General features: G+C 42.1%; 1 protein-coding gene across 3 annotated transcripts in view; it reads right to left on the minus strand.

Annotated features, from left to right (window-relative positions):
- Window positions 1–24,893, minus strand: part of TMCC3 (transmembrane and coiled-coil domain family 3) — a 144,874-nt gene that overhangs the window by 82,096 nt on the left and 37,885 nt on the right. The window contains exons 1-2 of one of the 3 annotated variants that reach the window (XM_065042854.1): window positions 19,199–19,340; window positions 17,700–17,780 (exon numbers count right to left, since the gene is read on the minus strand). The exons of 1 other annotated variant lie outside the window; for it this stretch is intronic. The gene's annotated coding sequence lies outside the window, so the exon portion shown is untranslated. Of the gene's footprint in view, window positions 1–17,699; window positions 17,781–19,198; window positions 19,356–24,893 lie in introns of those variants that run through there. One more of the 3 variants, XM_065042888.1, reaches the window with a different exon arrangement.

Here is a 24,893-nt window from a genome sequence, read left to right on the forward strand (position 1 = left end):
CTCCTCCTCACCCAAACTAGGGGAAGACCAAAGGCCATTGAACAGTGAAGCTCTGCAGAGAACATCTTTGGTCAGAAATGTGTGTGTGAGTGACAGCTCAGCATGAGAAGCCTGAAGAGACGGCTTGCATTGGAAGAAACCTTAAGCATGGCTGAACAAGCACAGCAGGAGGTGAGGGCAGCAGCTTCCAGAGAGAGACTTGGGGAGTTACAGGCTGTCCCAGGTGCGGGGGATGTGAGCGAGGACACTGCCTTGGGTTACTGACTGACTCCTCTGCATTCAAGGAAGCGGGCTGTTGATGCAATTCTGTTTATTTCCAAGAATGTACAAAAATACCTAGTTTTTTTTTCTCCTAGCTGGACTACTCGAAGTGCAGAGTCTCTAGAGTGCGGCCAGGCTCACTTCTTGTAGAGGTGCCTCCTGCATCAGCATGTTTCAACACGTTGCTGTCACCTGTTGACGTCCGTGTAAATGGAGACCTGACAGAGAAAGGAAATGAAGCTCACAGCTGTTATGTTAGCTGTCGAACCGTCTGGATGAGATCAGCACCTTACAATCCTGTTAGGTTCACCTGGGTGATGTTCACAGCACAGCGCTGACATTTCACATCTGACTCACAACGCAGCCAGTAATGCAGCAAGGAGCGGTGAACATGAGCTGGCAAGAAAATGTTCACTAGAGGCTGGGGGTTTCCCACAGAATAATATGCAGCAAAAGTATTTCCACTCGGCCTGAGACACACCCCACTGTCATCTGATGGAATTATATTCCAAGAATATAAAACTCACAAAGAAGTTTCCATCCTGCCTAATTTGATACTTGGTTTCCTTGCTATGCAAGGTTAATTCCCAAATCTGTCTATTCTTAGCTTTCCTGCAGGGTTTCTTTCTGTCCTGAAGACATTTCCCTTGCCTTCACAGACACCCTATATCTGTTGTGGCTCCCTGGGGATCAGCTGCCACCAAAGTCTGCCCAGGTAGTCTGGACCTAACCTGCAGGGTTAAGGAACGGCCTCAGATAGGGGAACAGGCAGGACTTGTAGGCCCAAACAATTCTGTGTGAGAACAGCTCAGGAACAATAACGCAGCTTACAAATAGAAAATTTGAAAGTAATGTTAGAAAGTACATCTTCGCAATTGGAGAGGGGAAGCAGAGCAGACAGAAGAGGTGAAGAAGGTCGTTTTAGTGGAGACAAGTTATGAAGTAGACTCTATGCTGCACATTATTATAATTTCCTCACATACACTTAGCTGTGATCATAACTAGAGCTGGTAAACTACCAGTGTGATCCAAATTGGTAACTCCTGTGTGCCTTACGTAGTCTGCTTTCTTCACTAAATATAAGTAATGAAACAGGAAAAGAAAAAAATATATACAACCACATTTAGCCAAACCAAACCCCAGAAATATCTGCAGACATCAACGCTGCTATTTATTGACAGGTTGTTCATACCTCAGACTGTAATTCAATTATTTTAGAACAGACCAACCAGCCTAACAAATCAGCATTACGCCATCCATTACAAGAATGTTGAGCTGGTGAAGTACAAAAGCACAAGACAGAGCCACAACACTGCCAGTGAATTTTATTCTTTGATTCTGTCATGGTAAGGATGCTGGAATAATGAAATTAGGGAAGAATTGAGCATTTTAAAATATTTGTTCAGCAAAAGTGAGGATATATGAATGTAAAGAAGTTTTATATTGATAAGAATGAATAAATACTCCAAGTCCAACGTACTGAAAAGGTAGGTTCAGTGGCATGGTTTTGCTTCTGCCAAGTTAAGCTAAAGATAAAGAATGTTAACTCTCCATTTCTGTACAAAAAGTTCTGTTACTTCCTATCTTGTCACTGTGTCCAGTCAAAACAAACCTACTAAAAGTAACAAGTGTTAATGAGGTATTTTTCTAATCTAGTAATCATCATGTTATTGAAGCCAAAGGATGTAAGGCTCTGCAAGGATGATGAGAGGCATCACTGACAAACACCATACTTGGGTCCCACCACAGACTGTCTTGCTCTGGGTGATGCGAGCAAACAGTCCAGCAGATCCAGCCACTTGGTCCTCTTTAAAAACGAACCCAATGAGCTCTTGCACTTTTATGTTTCATCTGTGGTAATACGGTCTGAGATACGATTTCTCTCTCACCATGCAGATCCCAGTCTACCTAGGGTTAACAGTGTTTTCAACAGTTAATGAAAAGTCAAGAGCCTCCAGTAAGAAAGCAAAACATAATATAATATGATATGATTGAAGCAAAATGCTCTGTTTAATAGTGTTATACAATGCTTAGTCCTTAGTGCAGCAACTAAGAAGCAACTCGGAATATAATTCATTGCAAAAATCTCCAATGTTGAAGTAACAGTGAAGGGTAGTAAATGAATACAAAGAAAACAAGTACCATAAATGAGCACATGCTCATTCTTTGCCATATCTGGGAGTCAAACTGAGGCCCTCAGTGGCCCACAATGCAACCACTGCCCTGGGGTAGAGGGGGCAGGCATACTCAGGATATTTTTCACAAGCTTTTTTTATCTGCACTGAGAATGAGCCAGCTCACTCTCTTCTATCTTCCAGTCTTGACATGATACTGAAAAACTTGCTCAGCTACATAATAGCCATAAGCAACAGGAAGAAGGTATGTGTGACACACCTTTTAATGAAGAAATCCAGAAGAAATAAAAACCTATTTGGAGAGGACTCATATGCATATATATCACACAACACTGTAAGGGAAGGAAAACAATTTCCTAGTTCCCTCCTCTGGGTCTCTTCGCAGATGAGTAGAGAGGCTGCTTGCAAGAGTCCCATTCATTTCTCATGCTCTATAGGAACATCAATAACCCCTCGGGAAGGACTGCATCAAAGGCAGATACATGCACTGGAAACAACATATGGGTAATTGATCTCTGTGCATCATTAGGAAAAGAGAGTATGAGTCAACACAACTAGCAATAGAACTGTATCACAACCTGGCAGCTAGACAGATGGGCTCCTAGCAAGGAAATTAGAAGCAGCTGGAGTTGTCACCCTGTTTCATATTAATCCTCAAGCTGTATTTTGTCACGGAACAAAGGTAGACTGATTGGTAGTGCCCAATATTCAATTCTGGAGCCTGGAGCACCCCAACGGGGGTCAACAGCCTTCCATTTTCTAAGACACTCCGGGAGACTCCTATTCTCCCCATATATGACACCTTCCTGTGGGTTTCCAGTGGCCAAGAAAGGGAAGAACTGAAAAAACAAGATCTGGCATTAAAATTACTTCAGCTTCTCAAGCCAGCCACAGCAGGAATGGGGCATGAGTGGTCACAGAATCATAGTATGTCCTGAGCTGGAAGGGACCCACAAGGATCATCAAGTCCAACTCCTGCCCCTGCACAGGACAACCCCACAGTTCACACCATGTGCCTGAGAGCGTTGTCCAGTCTCTTCTTGAACACTGTCAGGCTTGGGTGCCTGCCCTGTGCACCTTCTAGGGTAGGGGGAAGCAGAAAAAAGAGGCTGAGTGAGTCAAGTGTGTGGCAGCCTCCTAAGAATAAAACCTAGCCAGGCCAAGAATGCAGGAGCTACAGCAGAGGACAGGGGGGATGCACACATGGTCCCCATGAAGTCCTCCTGATCCTCCTGCCTTCTCGCACACGCAAGGAGGTGGAGGGGAAGAAAGGCAATGGCTGAGGCCTTAACCAGCTGCAACTCAAGTTGAGGGTGAGGTAGCAGGAGGTACAGGAACACCCTGATGCCTGCCTGAAGTCTGGAAAGAAGCTGCTAGATTCAGCTCACATAAAACAAGCAGGGTGTGCAGTGGGGCAAAATGAAGACATATACTCATCATGGAGAAAGCTCATTGAGACCTCAAAATTTCGCATGTATGCATTTAGAAATGAAATCCTAAAAATAGCTAAGCTTCAGCACTATTTTCTGACAAGATTAATAAAAATATATTTATTTCCCTTAAGAGATATTTCCAGAACTAAAACAAAAATAATTTTAAAAAGCCCACACACTTCAGTTGAGCTAGTAACCAAATTTTTTAGAAGGGTTTCTCTTCTGCTTTCCTGTGGAACGCAGATTGCTCAGTAATCACAGAGAGGAAAACTGGCCTGAGAAATATTTCTGTTAACTGCAGTCCCTTATTGAAATGAGGCAGTTTTTCATTCCGGTGAACAGCCACATTAGCATTTCATGTCGCTACATGAGTGTCCACAGGACAGTTTTATCAGTGCTATTAATTTCTTGCATTTACCTACAGAGGAGGCTCCTGTTCACAGCCAGAGAGATGAGGCTGTGATTGCTGCAGCTGGAGGTGCTCGGGAGTGTCCTGACTTGATTTTCGCCAGATCACTCCCAACGCCTTTAGTTTTTCTGACTGAACGTCACAACCTTCAGCCACTCCAGTCATGAGGTCTTCTCTCTTCTGACAGCTGGATACAGAGCCCCAATGAAAGGGCTGAAACATCCTCTCTCCATCCACAGAACAGACTCATGTCTTCTACACGAAAAGCTTCTGACAACCCTCTAGATTCTGGGGTCATGGGCTTGGACCCACAGCTTGCCACATGCTGTCTGTTCACAGTTTGTAGCAGTTCAAGCCCTGGTCAGCTGTATCTCAGAATGCATTTTTCTCACTTGAAATGTAAGTAAGGCTTAAAATACCACTATATAGAACTGCAGGTTTTATAACTACCCCTAAATTTCCTTCTGCAGCAAAGTGTAAAAGAGTAGAGCAGTGTACAAATTCTTGAAATCTGAAACTGAAAACGCACACAATTTCATAAATGTACAGGGGGACGCATGTTAGAGAGATTGATCAGCTATCAAAATGCAGAAATTATACTAAAATGCAAGTGCCTATCAGCATTTTTATATTGATGTCATCTCCTAGCACAGAGGTCTTTAAAAACATTAATGAATTAAGCTTCATAACACTCCTGAGATTTAAGCAATAATTAGCCAGCCAGTATAGGTAAAACAATGATAAATTCTATAGAAAAAATTAAATAGTCAGTTGTCGTTAATACCTCTGAATGCTATCAAATCATACAGTATAATTCGTATCAATTGCAACATCATAACTGATTAACTGCACACTCTCACTCCTGCTATTTTTTTTCAAAATCAAACCATTCAAGTATTTCTCTTTCCATGAAAATTTATCCTCAGATCTAGTTTTATTTTAGGGTGAATTCTATTTTGTTTTCTAACCCCACTTCTATCTTTCTTTGTGATGACTTGCTTAGTATGCACAGGCAGTGAACATCCATGCTGAGGGTAGCTTCCTGATTTCTATTTTCTGTTTCTGTACTCCAATGACTTCCTTTCTGAGGTATTTTCTAGGATTCCAAAATCAGAAATGGAAACTGCCTGTTTCTGATTTAGCTTTAATTAAGTGTCATTCAGCCTGCACCTTTAAGTAGACCAACCTGCTCTCTGGGATATTAAAGTCTTAAAAGTTTCTCCTGCAGAATCAAGGGCTTTATCTTCAATAGCTGCATGGGTTTTTTCTTCACCAGGCTCAATGGGTTTTTACATTTAGCACCTCATGTTCTTGGTTTAGAGGTGTAACAGAAAGCAAATTCCCTTTAACAACAGTGCTGAGAAGGAAAAAGAGAATACAGTTTTATTTTTGAATTGGATCTAAGGCCTTTCAAAGAAGATCTCCAAAATATGAAGCTGCCACTTATTTACAGAAGCTGAAAAGTCTACGATTGATACTTAATGGGACTCAAGGACACTACAGCCACTGGAGGGCTAACTTTTTACTATTCAAAGAGAAGATGCAAGTTGAGAGAATTCAGACGTTAGCTGGAGGGTTCAGACACAGCACATGTCCTAGTTTCTACCCAAGTTTTCAAGAAATCAAGCTTCCTATTATTAGCCCTCCATAAGGCATAAACTTGTCTCTTTCTCACTAGAACATCAATAGTATTCAGCTTCACAGTTTCAGTTATAGTAGATGTTGCCTACATGACCTTTGTGCATACTAAGTGTCTGATTTCACTGCAGATTAAGTGTAAATCCACTCAACCATCTGGCCTATGGGCAAGGCAGGGACTTAGTATTTCAAGCCACCAGAAGGGAATATTGACCACTGTCCCCCTCAGCCTGGGACTGGACCATGGTTTCCATTTAAAGATACATTTGTGTAAATACAGGGTAACTGGTAGCTACATAAATCTTCTCTAATTGTTTTAAAAAACAGCATTATTTTATACTCAGTGGCCTGCTGAGTCATGAGGAGAGAAACAAGCTACACAACAAAAACCTGAACAATGTCATATCTAAAAATAGCCAGCAGTTCAGACCAGTACAGTAATAGCACTAATTACAGGCCAACAATCACAGACCTTTGAGCTAAGAGCAGATTTCTGAAACAAGCCAGAACAAAATGTACTCATAAAGACAAAACACTGTGGGATGCTATCGTGAAGATGGCTGCATCAGATCAGCCTCACACTGAGATGCAAGGAGAACCTCTTAGATCATTAGAAAAGCTGCAGCACCTCATTATTTTAAGTAGCTCTTAATACTAACACAGTGACAAAGTACCTACAAATATCCCTACTCAGTAATCTCCAGGGTTCAATACTGGGATCCACAATGCTAGACCTTCACTTACAGGATCAGGCAGGCTAGAACACACACACAATTAATAACTCGCAGTACATTTTCTTCCCCAGCTTCACCTGCCACATACGGGATCAGCCCCTGAGATCTTCTCATTAACCACAGCCGGAGCTTCAGCAAGTGCAGGTCAGCATGACCCCTGTGATTTGAACAAAGCTGCATCACCGTCCGCTGACTCAAGGTACAGACACAAGGTACAGCACGCACAGAGGAAAGGCTTAAAAGTGCCCATTAGCACTCTTTGCACAGGAGATGAGGGGAAGAGAACTGGGAGTATCATGGGCAGGCAGAGACCCTGCAAGGGAAGGGTGGGAATGAAAAAGGGAGGCTTCGGTGGACCAGGGGCAACCAAAGATGGGAGAGAATGGTGAAGAGTCTTTGCCAGGAAACTAGGGAAAGAGGGTGCTCCTGGAACACAAGACCTCTCAGGCCTCTCAGAGGAGGAGGCAGAAAACAGCAGGCTGGGTAAGAAAGAAGATTTTACAGTGCTTGGCTGCTCTTCTGCCTTGTTAACTGAGAGACAGTGCAGGACATACCAAAAGGTTCTTCACCCAGAGGGTGGTGGAGCACTGGAACAGGCTCCCCAGGGAGGTGTCACAGCCCCAAGCCTGACAGTGTTCAAGAAGCAATTGGACAACACCCTGAGATACTTGGTATGAATTTTGGGGTTGTCCTATGCTGGGACAGGAGATGGACCCAATGATCTTTGTGGGTCCCTTCCAGCTCAGGACAATCTATGATTCTAGCCACCACAACCACCTCTGCAGAAGCTGGTGCAACTTCACCGTGCTGGGTGCTTCCCAGCAACACCCCAGGAAGAAGCACATCTTAACACACACTCGTTTTCTGGCTGTCCGTACTTCTCACTTCTATCCTTGCTCTCAGGAACAGCAAGATAAAGCCAGCATCAGAAAGCCACATGCTTACACCCAGGTGAGCAGGACTTGCCATGCTGGGCACTGAAGAATATGGAAAAAAGGACAACGATTAAACATCATTCACCTGAATGAAAAAAATGGCATTTGCTCTTATTATCTATCTAGCATTCCAACTATGTTTTGCGATTTCGTAATATCACTTCTGGATCCCTGTACAAATGCACAAAGGCATTACTGTGAGATCATCAGGCTCTCAGAGTTCCCAAACTTTTCTGAAGTTATCTTAAATGCATTAGAAAAGTACAGGGTACAATTTTACAGGAATGAAAATGAGACACAGAAATATTAGTGCCATAATATCGACAAATTTTGGTTTAATTTCACACAGAACTCTGCACTTTTATAGCACTTAATACATTCAAAGTGCATCTCTAATTGATATGGTTTCCAGTTGGATTGCTTGGTTCTCCTACACAAATATTCTAAGGAGACAAAAGGTTCTTTGAGGAACAGAAGTATATCTGGCTTCCTGAACTCTTGTGTTTTAGAGCTGGGAAGTCTTGGTGTTTGTGAGCTCTGACTTCAGCTCTTCCAAGACTTTTTCCATTTAAACTCTACCTAGAACTAAGACTTCCACCCTTCTACCTGGGGACTTTCTTAGCCCACAGGTCAGCAAGGGGTAAGGGGTGGAATCATTCTGGATTTGTGTTTTGGAGCAGAGGGGAGCCTGAAGGCAAATCTGAGACCTGAGTCCCTTCCCCAAGCTTGTGAGACAGGAGGCAAATCAGCCACAATCATGTGCCACATCCTTCATTCCTTGCAAGAACAGAAACTATTTCTTGTTGTGCGTTACAAAAAGCTTTTGCTCTTCTTCCTCGCAGGAGACCTGGTCCTTGCAGCCTGCCAGTCTGCTCTCAAAGACCAGCAAACAGATAAGACCAAACTATTTTTCTTAATTACATCCTTAAAATGGATGAACCCTTTTTTCCCCTCAAATTCTAGACGAAGAATTCAACCCAAGTCAGACATTTATCACCGTCAGTTCTGCTCAGACACTTAAAGGCTTGCAAAGCTACTCCCATGGGAATGCAAGGCTTCCAGTGCACTCTTCCAGCTCTCATAATTTTATAATGAATCCCACACTGATGCTGAAGGACCCAGTGCCTGGATCAGCATCATCAGATGAATGTATCGCCTGCCAGTAGGAAAAATAACAATGCCAAAGTTCAAAGTTTTTAGCTTCCCTAGAGGAAAAGTGAAATGGGATCTCAGTACATCTAAAGGCTCAGGAATCATAAGACGAACAAAGAAAGCAGGTTTTTTGGTCAGTCTCGGGTTTAAACACTTGACGTCAGCAATTCTGCTATTCACCCCAAAATACTTCTACGGAATCTAAATATACTGGCATTCTCAAAAAATATAAAAGGAAATAGATTCTAACTAGAGTTAGTCATAAATATTAAAAAGTAGATAAATAATGAATAAATGCTAATTTTACCTTTGTTCCTGTGCCCACTAAAATTTGAAATATGTCTAGTGGCCCTTTCTGTATTATATTTAATAGGCTTTTTTCCTTTATATGAGTTTAAAACAGCACATTTGAATACTGCGCGTGGAACATTTTTGTCCCATCTTCGAGCACACAGGTATACATTGAAAGCAAAAGCCAGAAGTTGACAGTGAAAGTCACACTTTGATTAAAGGATTTTTTTGGTTCCAAAGTAGGATATTTACACCTCCCTTTAGACCAATGTCCTGCAAAGGTTCTTGCATCTATGTGGCTGCATGAATTTAGTGTGGTGATTCTCATAAGCAGAAGTTACTTACTGGTGAGACAGATGTGAAATCTGTTTCTCCGATAGTGCAGATCTCAGCATCTGTGTTTAATAAGTATGATTAAAAAGAAAACGGCTACATCATTGGTTTTGGCACTGAAAGTTTTCTGGAAGTGTTTGCTCCAAGTGGAGTGAAGATCCCTTCTGCTGCACTACCAAAAATTGATCTGGGCACCAGGAGACTGGAATCCTATTTTTTAGATGAAAAATGAAGTTTCTTTGTTACCTTAACTTAGTCTTTCAAAAAGAAGTTGGCTTCCTGCTCTTCCACTGTGTTCTCTCCCCAAATACAAGGCAGAGTTCAATGCTTCTGAAGCACTCTGTGTTAAGCTATGATAAGGACCTTATACAAAACAAAACCTCTAGAAAACATAATATATGTACTGTCCTTTTGATCGCGCTTTATTTGATTCCTAAGGAAGACACAAGAAGTGGACTGTCATTTACTGGAAACTTACTTGAGCATTTTCTAAGGATTTTTCTTGTTGACACCTTTCCATTTCTTAAAAGAAACTGCTCAGAAAATGTTTCATTTGTGGAAATCTTAATCCAAGAAAAAAAAAACGGAATGTTCACTCTATCCTGTTTTAACACATACAAAAATTGGAAACAATTATACCTTTCAAAATTTGAGTTATCTTACACTATGAGATCAGGAAAACAAAAGAGAAGGTCAAAACTAAACAACTTTTTTATTGATCTGATCTAAACTCTGCCCCATCTCCCTCTCCTTCCAAAACAACTGATTTACCAACATTTACAAACTGGTATTCCAGTTCATTTTGGATTCAAAACAAATTTGAAAAATACACTGAAACATCAGAACTTCTTGCAGAGCAGCAGGACCATTTGATGTTGTGGACTACATGGTAATGAGCTATTCTCCGCCCTCCAAGATCAGTAGCAAAATTCATAAACGTTTCATTGCAGCGTTTTGCAAACTACAAGCTTTGTTTGGCTTTACTTCAGTACTCTGCTTTACACATTCACATCACAGATGAGTAAATACTGCCCAAACTGCTCCAAGTCTGCAAACTCCCTGAAATAAGACCACAGAATCATAGAATATTTTGGGTTGGAAGGGGCCTTCAAAGCTCATCTAGTCCAACCCCCTGCAATGAGCAGGGACATCTTCAACTAGATCAGGTTGCTCAGAGCCCCATCCAGCCTGGCCTGGAATACTTCCAGGGATGGGGCATCTACCACCTCTCTGGGGAACCTGTGCCAGTATTTGGGCTTGACAGGCTTGATGGGCAAGATGGGCTTGATCTGTGGAAGTCTGGCTCAACTGGAGTGCAAGGAGGAGTTTTGCCGCATACAGTAAAACGGTGTTTGATCCAAAGAAATTTTGGATCTCCTTGATCCAGCAGCATTATTTTATTTTATTTCCAGTGTGGTTTGAGAAGTCTCTCTGATGGCACCAAAGCACAGGAAAGCCAGTTGCTAGCCAAGAACCCTGCCTAGAGCCAATGGAAGGTGGAAAATGCCCAAGAAGGTTCAGTTGTCTTTCAGCTCCCCTGTCCTCCAGGTTCTTGGTATAATTGGCAGTAATTGCCTCTGCCTGCCATTGCTTTTGGCAGGCTTCTCCAGGGATACAAGTGGCTCCTGGGGCTCAGCTGATGGGTGGGTATGACTTGAGAGAAATCAACTCTATCACTTCTGTTTTTGTGCTCGTATCCTGATACAGATAATCTTTCTACGCCTTAGTAGGCCAAAATTAGAGCTATGAATGTAATGGTGACATTGCTTAAATGACAGGAAGAAAATGAATGCTGTGATTTTTCCCTTATATGCCAGAAATCGCGTTGGAAAAGAGGGATAGGGCTTGGGTCATACCCTGCTGACACATCACATCCAGAACTGCCTGCAAAAATCATCTCCCAGGCACACAAAGGGTCTTGCAGCTGGTGGAGTAAGAAATGTGATTTATGGAACAATTTCCTCTCATTTCATCCCACTTCATATCTTGTAGTTGGAAAAAAAAAAATCACGTGCTACACAGTTTATTGGAGGGAAGTCAGGTTACAGTAATAGCAGAGACTTACCCATCAAATCAGCATTCCCTCCCTTCAATTAATAAATGTAAAGAGATACTGATCTCCAACCAAGACAGAAGATAAAAACTGAATTGAAAAACATCATAGAGAAAAGTGGCATTCCTCTATCAAATGAGGATTTATTCATAAAGCAGGAAAACAATTTCCAAGCTGTTCAAAATCATCTGTGCAACAAGAATTTAATGTAGCGAGATTCACCAATTCAGCCAGAATTGCTGCCCCTTTTATTCATGATGGAAACTCTTGAGAAATGCATCACTGCAGGGCTGACATCTTTCACCTCCATGAGAGGACACTGGTGTAGGTTAAATGTCATTTTGCCAAGGTTAAGCAAACACTTTTATCAGTAAAGTGCAGAAATGTTCCAAATTCCCCAGAGGAATTTCTGGGAGGGAACAAGGCAAGGTGGTGGGAAATCAGTGGAAATTAGTATTTCCATGGTTCTTTGGAAACTGTGAGAGAAGCAACTTGTCCCAGGTGTGTGCCAGAATCAGGAGGGGGATTTCCGTATTCAGACTACTGTCATGCCTCTGCTTTAGCTCTAAAACTAACTTGCCTCTTCATGCTCTGGAGCTTTCCCCTGGCACAAGTGAAGCAGTCTGAGGTGGCCAAGGCAGAGAGGACCAATACACCCCAGGTATGACCCAGCAGGCTGTTGGGAGGGCAGCTGTGTGGCTGCAAGGGCTGGCAAGACAAAGCCAAGCTGTGATTATCACCATCCCATCCTCCCTTTGCCTCCTGCATCTCCTGTCACCTACAGACACAAGCTATGAACAGCATGGGAAATCCCTCATTATCTCTTTCACTTGCCTGGTGCAGTGGGGAGAATCCTAAAAGAAGCCATTAAGAACGTAAGTCCAACTTATTTGTCTAATTTTTTTTTTTTAATTATTACAATTAATGACTTCAAGTCACCATCTCAGTACAAAGATGCAGAGAAGCCTGGTACAGTCAGTCTCCTTAATGGGAATGCAGAGCTGAACAACATGTTTATCAATTTGCAAATCTCCCACTAAAGCATCTGACTCTTACAGTAATGAAACAATTACTGTCAGATGTTATTATTTGTTAGTTATAACATAGTGGCGCTTTCAGTCTAGGGCAAGACCCCACTGTGCCTGGCACACTACAAGCATTGAACAGAACATATAATCCAGGTGGTTCTGTTTGCAGAGCCATGGCCTTATGCCCAATCATACCAGTGCTCTTTAAAACATGCAAGCCACAATGATGGTAATTGTACTAAAATTAGCAATAGTAGCAGCAGCAGTTATTCCTCCTACCAGGAGGAATGCAGGTCACTTGGTTTGGGAGTGCTATCCCTTCTTCCCCCACCGGTGCTGCAAGGAGCTTACCCTGCCCAGAAGATGGGAAGGCAGGAGAACATCACTGCTGGTGCGCAGGCTTTTGCTTTGGGCAGGTAGTGTCGGAAGAGCAAAGCAGGACGTGTCCCCTCTCACACCTCCAAGGCAACAAGGGCAGCCCCTGCCTAGTGCTAGCTTGAGAAAGGAAAGAATCACAGAATCATTTTGGTTTGAAGAGACCTTCAAGATCATCAAGTCCAACCATAACCTAGCTCTGGCACTAAACCATGTCCCTAAGAACCTCATCTATGTGTCTTTTAAACACCTCCAGGGAGGGTGAGTCCACCACTTCGCTGGGCAGCCTGTTCCAATGCCTAACAAACCCTTTCCATGAATAAATTTTTGCTAATATCCAACCTAAACTTCCCCTGGTGCAACTCAAGGCCATTTCCTCTCATCCTATCACTTGCTAGCTGGGAGAAAAGACCAGCACCCTCCATGCTACAACCTCCTTTCCGGTAGTTGTAGACAGCGATCAGGTCTCCCCTCAGCCTCCTTTTCTCCAGCCTAAACAGCCCCAGTTCCTTCAGCTGCTCCTCAAAAGTCTTGTGCTCCAGGCCCCTCACCAGCTTTGTTGCCCTTCTCTGAACTCTCTCCAGCACCTCAATGTCTTTCCTGTAGTGAAGGGCCAAAACTGTGCACATAATTTGAGGTGCATCCTCACCAGCACTGAGTACAGGGGGACAGTCGCTCCCCTAGAGAATACTTAGAAACAAACTCCATGGACAAGCAACAGCTCCATGTCCTCAAAGGTCAGCTCAGGTTTTCCAAGTGGGATGTTGTACAATCTGCCACCACAGGATGTAACCAAGAGGGAGGGTTTCAACTGAGAGAGAGTGAGCATGGATGCTGAGCCTTGGGGAAGAAAGTTCTACCGAATTGTGGGACACTTTCCTTAGGCAGCTGATGGAGGCTTCATTGCTGAAACGATTCACAACTGGATGTGGAAAGAACCACATACATAACACAGAAAGATTCACAATGATCAAGAAAATGATTCAACAGGCTTTCGCTATCTCTTAACATGTGTACCCTGAAGATAAACACTTACACTTTTAAAATATCAGTGTGATCCAAGTCTCTAGAAAGGCAAAATTCAACTGGCCTTCAAATGAGACCATTTTTAATTTGTTTGAACAATGAAAAACTAACTATAGATTTTGCAAGTAAATTGTATAGATCTGTTGCAAACATTTGTAAATTCATACATTTTGCCATAAATCCTAGCAAATTCCTATAAGCCAAGTGCTAGAAAGCTTGTGCTCTTTTTGCCCTGAAGATTTTTGGACATATTTTTGTACAGGTTTGGCAATATTGCTTAATGCAGAAAGATAAGTATCTTTAATTTTTTCCCCATAGCAAACCTAAAACATTCAGTAACTTTGCTTCAAGATATCTAAAATCTATCAGTTTGTAAAGGTAAAAGGAACATGAAATTGAATCTGACCTAGAAACTATATAAAAAAAGAAAGCAACTGAACACTTTAACTAGCATCCCATCAATAATGCAATCATACTGCAATACCCCAATTCTGAAAAATTGTGAATTTCTTCTGAGAGCATGTATGTTGTTATTTTCCATCTTGACTAAATGTGCACACCTTTCAGCTCAGCTGTGCAGGAAAGTATGTTTTTGTTTCCATTCTTCCCACTAATGAAAACTGCAAAGATAAAGTTTTGCCAGTGATGTGGAATGCAAAATCTATTATTAGCAACATCATCTAAATCCTACCCCCCAAAAGGTGGATGCCATTCTTTCTTCTATATTTCTCCTTTTACAAACTTCTCTTTTTCTGCCCCTAGTTTAATAAGTGCTGAAATTAGTTGGCCAAATCACCTTGACTATAGGTAACGCTGCCTGAAGCCTGTAACCAGAAAGCCAGAGGAAAGCAGTGGTTTTTACAGCTCAGGACTGGTGTAAATTTGCAAGGCCTGAATGGCTGACATTGTTATGCTTTTAATTTTCCAGAAAAGGGCTACACATGCATGTAGGTGTCAGAGATAGAAACATCATTATTTCAGTCATCTCCTTTGTCAAACTTTTCCCTGTCCTAATGGAAAAAAGAGGGAACTTCAACAGTAGTGCCAGATCATCTCATCCAACTCTCTGTCTTGGAAGGACAGACACCATCAGCTAGGACACAGTCAGACGGAGGCTCTTCCTTATGCACATTCCAGGCAGCCAACATCGAAGGCAGTAAGAAAAACTGCTGCAGTGAAAGCCCTACTTAAGCCTTTATGTTTATCTGCTAGTGAATTCTTTTTTCTCGTGTGCTTCCTTACGAAGTTAAAAATACCTTAGCGGTGAAAGCCATTAATAATGGAGATAATTGTTTTGTGGGACTTGGTGTCAAGTTAACTGTTTAAAGAAGTAATAGCAAAAGAAGGGTCTGGTTAACACTGTTGAACTCAAAATAGCATCTAATTAACACAACAGGGGAGGCAAAATAACACAGTGCTGATGCATTCTGTTAGCTTTTCTGACAAAGAACCGCTCCACTTTTTGCTGTTCTTCAGTTCACAGACGCACAGACATTTTAGGTCAGCAAAGACCACAACATGCAGCTCTGATCTCTTGCACCACATGGGACACAGAAGTCACCCAAGAGTCCCTGCAGTGAAGAGAGAACTTCTTCTGAGCCTCAGGAGCAAACACTGGCCTCAGGAGTTTGTAGATAAAATAAATCCCAGGCCTGGTTATGTTTTGCAGTAAAACTGGCACACATCCAATTGAGGTTTTTTACCCCGCTAAGGTAGAATGGAGACAGAATAAAGTCTTTTCCCTCTTGGGAAGGCTTCTCTCATTTTTTGCCTCAGCCTCATACTCTCTTAAATATAATTCACTCTTCTTTAGCACAGATTCTCCGAGGTACATAGGCAGTGGAAGGCTAGAGAATAGCCCAGCATACTTCTAGCCCCAGGACTGGTATCAAAGGATGCATAATTTTATGGACAAGGCTCCAAAGCCAGAGGGGAGATGCTGCCTTTCAGGTGGAGCCACTGACAAAAACTGAACTCAACTGGATGTAAATGCTACAGTCTCAGCCTTCTCAAGGGGAATCATGTTAGGTCAGAGGAAGCCCAGAGCAGCTGCTCACTGATATTTGCACTGATAATGCTATTACAATGCATTACTTTTAAGAAGTTCAAAATCCAAGCATGAGTCAGGCTAGTTTCTCTGGAAGGATTTAAAAGCTTCCCTTTACCTATACGTTTTTAACACACATGCTGCATTCTCTATTATTATGGATAATTATCCCTTTTTGTGGATTTGAGATCCTATTTCTTAAATCTCCTCCTGCTAAGAAGACTAGCAGATGACATAAGAAAGAACTGAGACCAACTATGAACCCCATTGTTGGTCTGTCAATTACACATACCGCAGGAAAGTCCATTCCTCAGGGGTTTCAATTATTTCACCTGACTCCTGCAGGTGTCATTCATGAAATTTCATTTCTGTTCATCCAGGTCACTCAGGCAAACTCCAAGCAAGCAAGCATACCCCATGGAAGTAAAGACTGATTACTGGAGCTTAGCTAGTAACACTGACAGTGCACAAGACAAAGCAGCTTCACCGTGCCCCATCTGTACTACCAGTGAGCAGCAGTCAGAGAATGGGCAGATGTGGCAGAGACCTGGCACAGGTTGTCCACACCGCTGGATAAGGACTCCCTGCTGCAGGTGTTGTGTGCTGCCTCTGCTCTTAGCCAGAGAAATCCTGAGATCCTTGTACAGGTAGGGAAATACATATATATCAGTGGATGAAACCTTCAGACACTGAGTCTAAGGTGGAAGGCAAGCCCAAGTCTCACTGTTTGCTGGCCCACAGACACGCATGAACACACATGGAGACAACCACTATCCTACTCCATACAGACATCTTCTGGAACAACTGACTTACCCAGTTAGCACTACCCAATACACAGAGTAAGAGTGAGAGTTGCCTGAACAGCAATTGACTTAAGATACCTAGGCCCATGGTTTTAATTGTTAGTGTCTATCTTTAAAACAAGGGCACTATGTTACATCATTTTGTGGAAACAGAGTTTTCTGCAGTCTTCTGGCAGGATTGTCCGGTCCTGTCAAGACACTGTCCTGTATAGCCCTGCAAGAGAGCTGCATTCAAATAAATGTGTTGGAATAAGTGCAAAACGCCACCAAAACGTGCTCAACAAACACACCAGTCATTAAATACATAAATTCTTTTTATCAATGAGGATAGATGAACCACAAAAATGAGTTTGTCCTAGGTTTCTTTGGGCCTTTCTACCTTTGGTGCTCCTAATAGAGGTGCATTGCACTGTACTGCATGGACAGATCCTGTCAGGTTCTGAGCTGTGTGGACACTATACAACGTCCATACAGCCCCAGACTGTGCTATTTTGCAAGCACATTTACACACAATAATTACAGCAACACAATTACAGCAACCCAGGAAAGTAATTGAATCACCATCCCTGGATGTGCTTAAAAGATGTGCAGATGAGATTCTTAGGAACATGGTTTAGTGCCAGAGTTAGGTTAATGACTACACTCAATGATCTTAAGGGTCTCTTCCAAACAAAATGATTCTATGATTCTAACATCTAACTAGAATGAAACATTCCCTGAGGCAGGGAAGAGAGGGCACTTGCTCTTGTCAAAGCCTCCTTTCACGGTTCCCCTCAGGCCCTCAAGTTTTTCACCAACAGACACGTCACCTGATGCTTCAATACTGATAAGAGGAAAGAGTTCTCACAGTCTCAGAAGAAATCCAGTCATATGTACCCACTTAACCTGAACATTTGAACAACCTTGTATACATTTATCTACATGACTTACAGACTGTAAACTGTCTTCTTTTAAACAGGTCATAAATGATCTTATTTACACCATTGCATTGTGGTGTTTACATATTTACAACCCCTTTGATTACCATTGGTGATTAGGTGGCTGACCTGGGCTGTCCTTGTCCAAGATTCAGCTACTTGAAGTCACGTGAGGAGTACCCGGAAGCAGGCAGTCAGTTCAAATCTACACTGCAATGGAGCAGAAATACCTACTGGGTTGCCCAACTCCCAATATTTTGTTGCTTTGCATAAAAACAAAAATCAAAATACATTTTTTAAATATCGATTTTGATTGTCTGTTCATTTTCTACGTCTGCTGTTCTTTCCCAATTCAGTTTTCCCCATTCTGACTCGCATGTCAACTGCTTTCTATCTTCTGTATTAATGTGTTGCTCGCATGAACTATTCTTATTCAGGTTTGCTTATAAAAAACAGCTTGGCCATATCCACAAAATGCATTTACTATGCGGACAACCATGCAGTCAGTGAATAATGATGTGAAATAACCTGTTCTGTTTTCAATTAGTATCTTCCGTCTCTCACAAGAACACCTCTACTTCAAAAATCCCACATTATTGCACTGTCAACTGCTATTCAGAATCTAGAGTCATTAAACCCAAAAATATGTTCTTATTCTGAAGAAATGTCACATTTTCTTCCCTTATAGTCAATACAATAAGAATACACGTATGGTGTGGAGTATCTTGGCTATTATATCAGAAAGGAAAACCGCATTACATGTAAAGGAAAGAACGTGACAATCCTCAGTGATTTTAATCAGCTTTAAAAATCAGTACTAGATAAAAGAAGCTGGGACCTTTGATAAATTTGTTGCTCATTTATACCACTGCATTCTGTATGTGGACATTCATGCCAGCACCAGTGAAACTGGTCTCCTGGCCAATTTTTCAAAAACATAATAATAGATTCATAAACTGACTCAACTGCTAACTTGAGAAATTAATGCTCAAAACTAGCCCTTGCAAAACAAGAGATGAGTGAAGAACATGAAGAATGTATTTGGAACATTGTAAATGCAAATCTTTCTCTGTTTTTCCAGACTGAAGAAAGATTGTGAGGTATACAAAGCCAAATGACTGTGTTTACCAGCAAGTGCTGCAAACAAGGACTACAGAAATGCTGATTGACCTATTTTCTGATCTTGCATGAACTTCAAAAGTAAAACCACTCCAATAAATACTGGTATTACCACATACAGCTCATTTAATCTAATTAATCACTGGTAGTTATTACTGCCAAACTCTTGACAGTCAGGATACAAACACAATCCACCCCACATTAACAGTCACCTCTGCAGGCTGACTACTACTTGTTTAGCACATACACAATCCAGCTTGCTGTTGTGGAAGCAAAGGCCTCTATAAAAGGGCAGAAGACACAGGCAAACTGTGTGTTTGTGCATCTGGAGAACATCTTTACTCCTAGATCGCAATGACAGCAGACCACCTAAGTCCTGGCTAGAAAAGGAGGTGAAAGCAATATCTAAATACAGGCAAGTTGTTCTCAGGAAGCCAAGTGTTCCCTAAACAGTCCAGAAGGACAGTGTTCTCCCAGCAAGGTGAGAAGGGTTAAGTAGCTACCGTTACCTTGGAAAGGTAGATGGTTTCTGCCTCGATGTAGGGTCCGTAGGAGTTATTCCCTGGAGAGAAACAAAAGTGCGAGCTGAGCAGCAAGGATGTGAACAACACTGAAGTCAGACTAGAGGGTTGTTTCTGTTTCTGGAAGTGCAGCCCAGCAGTGGTCTGTCTGCTAAAGATAGCATGAGAGCCTTCCTCAAAACCAAACTCCTCCTCCTCTTGCGTGAATGCAAAGCTTCTCGCACTGTGGTAGCATGTCCTGCCCGGCACCGAGCCCAGCCCGCAGGTCTGCCAGCCATCAGCCTACTCATCCCAGCTGTCCACGATGGACAGACGGTGCTGGAGGGCATGCGGTGCCCACGGGTTTTCTGGAGGCTGTTCTTTCAGAGCAAAGATGTGCGGGCAGTCTTCCCAGGTTTAATTTTGATAGTTCGATATCAATGAAAAGGCTGGAGAGCCTGTAGGAATACACAATAAACGGAAACCGCAAAGAGGACCTGAGTTTGCTCTTCTCCCATTTATGCATTTTTTTCTTAATAAACTTCATTTAAGAGCCTACAAAAATAAAAAAATGTAAACTGGTTTGAATTTTCATTGCAAGATTTCTAGGGCCAATGAGAAACCCTTTGCTCCTCCTCCCTACACGGTCACACACAATCAAGTTTGAAGTTCATCAGACATGGGCGCTTGCAGATTGCAGATGCTCTAAGCTCTCCCAGGGAGAGACTCATTCTCAGGCTATTATAAATAAGAGCAAATGAATAAATAATTTGACTAACCAAATTATTTGACTAATGCCCTTCTTGATTCAGAGTAAAGCAACCTTTATTGCTTCTGCACTGCAGAACAAGCTTCTCTGAAGGACTGCAACTACCAGCTTGCCTTTTTTTCTTTTTTATGATGCTATTTTTTCCAAAATATTCCAGATATTTTATTCATGGCTGGTTCATTCCTGCTCTCTGCATTAGTTGCATCCAAGAGGCATCCTGTGCATAGCCCTACTACAACCAATTGCAACTGTTTTGTTGCTGCAGGTTGCATTAGCTGTATCTTGAGGACACAGCGTTTGCTCCTCATTACACTGTGTACAAAGCACACGCTGGCTCCCACCTCACATCTGTTTTCAGTCAGGCCTGGGTTGTACCGAGCACAGACGTCCCTCCGCCACACAGGGCATCCACAGGTCACTGCTGTGATATATGGACTCCTTGAGCAGACAAACCCAACACAAGGGGACATGGAGCAGGAGAGAGGCCACAGCCCTATATTCTTGCTGAGGATATGATGACACTGTTCCTTCTACTCAGTCCCACTACACAACTCACAGATGTGGCTTAGTGCTATGGCCATTCCCTCTTCACGTGACCATCAATTGCCCCATCACATCATCCAACATGTGGTACCTCTCTGCTGGAAAAATAATCATTCTGTGCTTGAACTTGAGATTTCTGACAGCTGCCAGTACTTCCTGTGCTCCCATGTTGAGCTGTCTTTTATCCACAGGAGCCTGCAAAGAAACTACTAGATATGAGTCTGTTCCCATCTGCCATCTCCTTCCTTACACTGTGATCCAGGTAATTTCAGAGCATCTGCTAGGGGAGCCGTGCACCAGGAGGGACTCAGGAGGGAGTTCCTGTTCCCCTCCAGCACCATCTCACAAAAGCAGGCATGCTGGCAGATGGGAGGGGAGATATTCAGGCTGTCCTCCAGAAAGCAAGGAGAAGATTCTTTTGTGGTCACACCAAAGGGATTAAAAAGCCTGTCCCTCTAAGGTTACTGGGAGTTTTTGCTGTTGATTTTCAGTGTTTGGGTCATACCCTGTTTAGAAAGGGTCAGCTGGCTATCAGATAGACCATTCCTTTATCCACAAAAAAATGAAAAGCCTGGAGCACACATTAAAAAGGCTGATTTTGAAAAAAAAAGTCTCTAATATTTCAAAAAGGTTTACATAACAGCGATAATGGCCCCACCTACTCTTGAACCTTTCTGTTGCCAGAATGTTTTGTGTAATAAATCATGAGAGCACTACATTACTCCGAAGCTAAAAATGAAACAGAGTCAGGAGGCAGCACAGGGCTCTGCATACAGAATACACAGTCATACTTGATAACATCTGCAGTTGGTCAGATTTTAAGCTTCCTCAGGTAGGATGATGAATCCAAATGAGGAGGGAAAGGTTCATGGGGTGATTCGGTCATTACAGCACAGGCTGGCTTTTCAGCCTTTTTCCTTTCCACTTCACTTTCATCACATTTTGATTTGGGTTGGATTAGCTCCTGGAAAGGCTTCTGCTTAACAGAACACTGAAGGCATCACTTACATTTCTCCAAAGCCTAGACAGCTGTTGAAGGGTGGTGAGAGGGTGTAGACAGATGCAATATCATGGCAGGATGTAATATCTTCTTTCCTCAAGTCGGAGGGATAAGATCAACTTGTGTCCTCCAGACCTGAAGAGAGAGCTTCTGAAAAAACAGTCCCACTACCTGTACAATGGCTAAAAATACTGATTGAGAATTTAAAATTAGCAGCAAGCACCCATCAGTCTGGTGGACTTGATAAGGCAGCTCATCCTTGCTGCCGGCTGACGCATTGTTCCAGTTGCATCCCAAAGTCCAGTCTCAGGCACCCTCACCATAAGTGATGGTTATTGTCACTTTATTCATGAGTGACCTGGCCGAACTTGACACCTGCCTGCCTTTGCCATGCTAACCCACAGGCCAGCTGAACTTCTGCTAGGTAAACGGTGCAACAAAGCTATCTCAAAGGCTCATCTGGAACAAGAGGTTTTAAGGCTGGATAATGGTCATGAACATAATGCTTAGTCTTTAAGCTTTGAGAACAGCTTTAGTTAAAATAGCTTAATTTTGTAGATGGCTGAAAAACAGACCCTGAACACTAGTGCTCTTTTAAATTGGATAAAGCAGTATGTTTCAGCTGTTGACATTGAAAAGCTTTTGGGACAGATTCATACCAGGGAACCAAAAATAATAAATCAAAAGATATTGTTTTTCTTCAAGTAGTCCTACCATCTAGAAACTGAACTTCAGTGAGAGCTGAAATTCACGTGGAGCTAATGAAAGGACAGCTGCAGGCTGCTAGTCCGGGGAGTTTTAACACCCACAGCTGCTGGAGAGCACACGGACCAGCTTGCAGATTTCTGACAGGCTTTACTGATGCACATTTACCATGTAAATAACCCTGTGTGATGTGAGAACATCTTAGGGGTTCTTTCCATGTCCAGATGGTGCTGTTCTTTCTGGGCCAGTCTGCTAGATGTCTGATCTTAAGGCAGCCTGGCAGGCTACTTAGATCTTCCCCTCAGTTGTCTCCACTTTTTCTTCTGTGACTGATTTACTGAAACAAGAAAAAATGAGAAGCAAACCTCAAAATTGCTACTCGCAGATGTGCACGAATTGCAATTACACGAAGAAATCTAATGGAGCCACCTCATTAAGAACAGATCAAATACGTGAGTACCTCTTCTAAAAAAAGAAGAGGTAAAAGAACAGTTAATGACTGGCATGATTTGAATTAATAGATATTAAGGCTGGCAAGACTATTATACTCATCAGCCAGTCTGATCTGCAAAACACCAGCCAAAGAAAACCTCAGGACTCCTCTGTTTCCACTGAATTATTTTTAAATTTGCACACAGGCATTCATTAAGGACAATCATTTAGTCCTTTCATCATCCTGCACTATTCTGGGTTTATTATTTGTTACAGGTACAACAAAGGAAGACTATTTTGTTGCTCACACCTCATATGTCTGTGCCTTTCTCTGCATGCCATCTTTCTATGGCATTCTGGCACCAAACCATAACCCCTATTGAGGAAAATCTGAGAGACAACTACCAGTAGCACTTAGCTCGCTAGCACTTCCAGTCTGTTTCCCACTCAATTAAATTTCCCTTTTAGACATACTTTTATCTGTGTTCCTGTAAATACGTTCTCTGTGTTGTTTTCTTTCAGATATCTTAATCAGATTTTAACTCTATAGCGATATAATGAGTTAAGTGTAACATTTACTGTCCCCCTGGGGACCATCACACTACCTACTTCAGTGCAAAGCACATTAACATTGCAGAGCACTCTCTCACTTGAACACTTAACACATAACTGCCAGTTAATACTAAAGCATGGACCATTGGTGATAGCATTGTGGTCTACTTTGGTTTATTTATGCAGAATTTGCGTCTGCATTTCCATCTATTTCCAGCAGGCAACCTTAACAGATGTAACTGAAAAAAAACCCCACCCAAACTTAGAAACTATTTTGTAGTTCTAAAATGCAATAATTTTTCCATCTACCTAACAAACCAAAATCATTAGATCACTTCTCCTCCTTCAGTCCCTAATCACGCCAGGAGTATTTCTTCAGTTTTAGTCCACCTGAGCTTGAAGCCCGACCCAAAATATACCTTGGACCTGGATGGGCAGGAACCTCCAGGGACAGGAAAAGTCGAAGGCACAGCAATTGCCCTGGCTGTTTGGGTGGAAATAGGAGATGCAAAACCAAAATGACACTCCAGGGACTGATATTCTGTTCTGAGCTTGGTCCCAGGCTGCTGTGCAACCAAATAGCATTTTTCATAAACACCACGGACATCAGGACCATGCAAAGGCCCTGGAGGTGGAGCGGCCTCCACTCACAGAGGATAGAAGGACTCCATAGCTATCAAACCATGACAAGATGATCCAAGAGAACAAACTCCCTAGGTGATCCCAAGTTTTGCACACAGTTTTCAAGGTAAAAATCAAAACAAATGGGTAACTTCTTAAACTGGACTCCAAAGATTGTAAAAAAAAACAACAACAAAAAAAGTTTCACTGCTATTCTACAGATGGAGGGGAATAAGAGAGAAAAAGAGTTAAAAAAATGCAGCGGAAGAAGGGAGGTAGGAGTTCTCCAAGACTGAGGGCTTTCTAGCCATTAAAATAAAGGAGTCTATTAACTGAGTTCTGGTGCAGGAGGAACACGCAGAGTCTGTAATAAAGCAAAGATCTCTGCTAGGAGGCAAGGGTTGTTCCTAATTTTTTTCCTATCAGGAAGTATTGGGTTTTAATGTGTGGGTGTTTTTTCTTGTTGTTTTGGTTTGGTTTTTTGTTGTTGTTGTTGTTTTGGTTGTTGGTTTTTTTTTTAGGGAGGGGGTTGTGTGTGTGCGTGTGTGTGTTCATGATAAGACTGTTTATCTCCTTAAAGGATTGTTTTAATTAAAAGCTGAGCTCTGCAATGTAAAGACTGTATCATGCACAACCACTGACTTAAACAGTGTTAAATCATAAACTCAATCGTGTACATAAAATCCAGAGACAACAGCCAGATTAAAGACTATCTCTATTAAGATATGTTTTGCAGTGTTTTCTACTGAGGATGTATTTTGATAAAATATGACTTATCTCCATGCTATGGATATCTGAGCTGTTACTCTAAAAATAATTGTACTGTTTTTCTCCAGCTCAGGAAATTTAGTTTTATTAGGTGACTGCAAAACAATGTACAATATTCATAAGCAAGTCATGAAGTCTGCAGGCTAATACTGGCACTGTCAACTTGCACAATAAAGGGGGAGATTAAGCCTGTTTTCTTAATTGCACTTATGTAATCAATTTATTTTGGATACTGAAGAATTGAACAAAATGGTGCTTTCATTTAATTTAAACACTAACAAAAACTAACATTTGGACTTCCAGCTAAGCAGCCA

This window comes from Columba livia, chromosome 1 (genome assembly GCF_036013475.1).
Source record: "Columba livia isolate bColLiv1 breed racing homer chromosome 1, bColLiv1.pat.W.v2, whole genome shotgun sequence".
NCBI lineage: Eukaryota > Metazoa > Chordata > Aves > Columbiformes > Columbidae > Columba > Columba livia.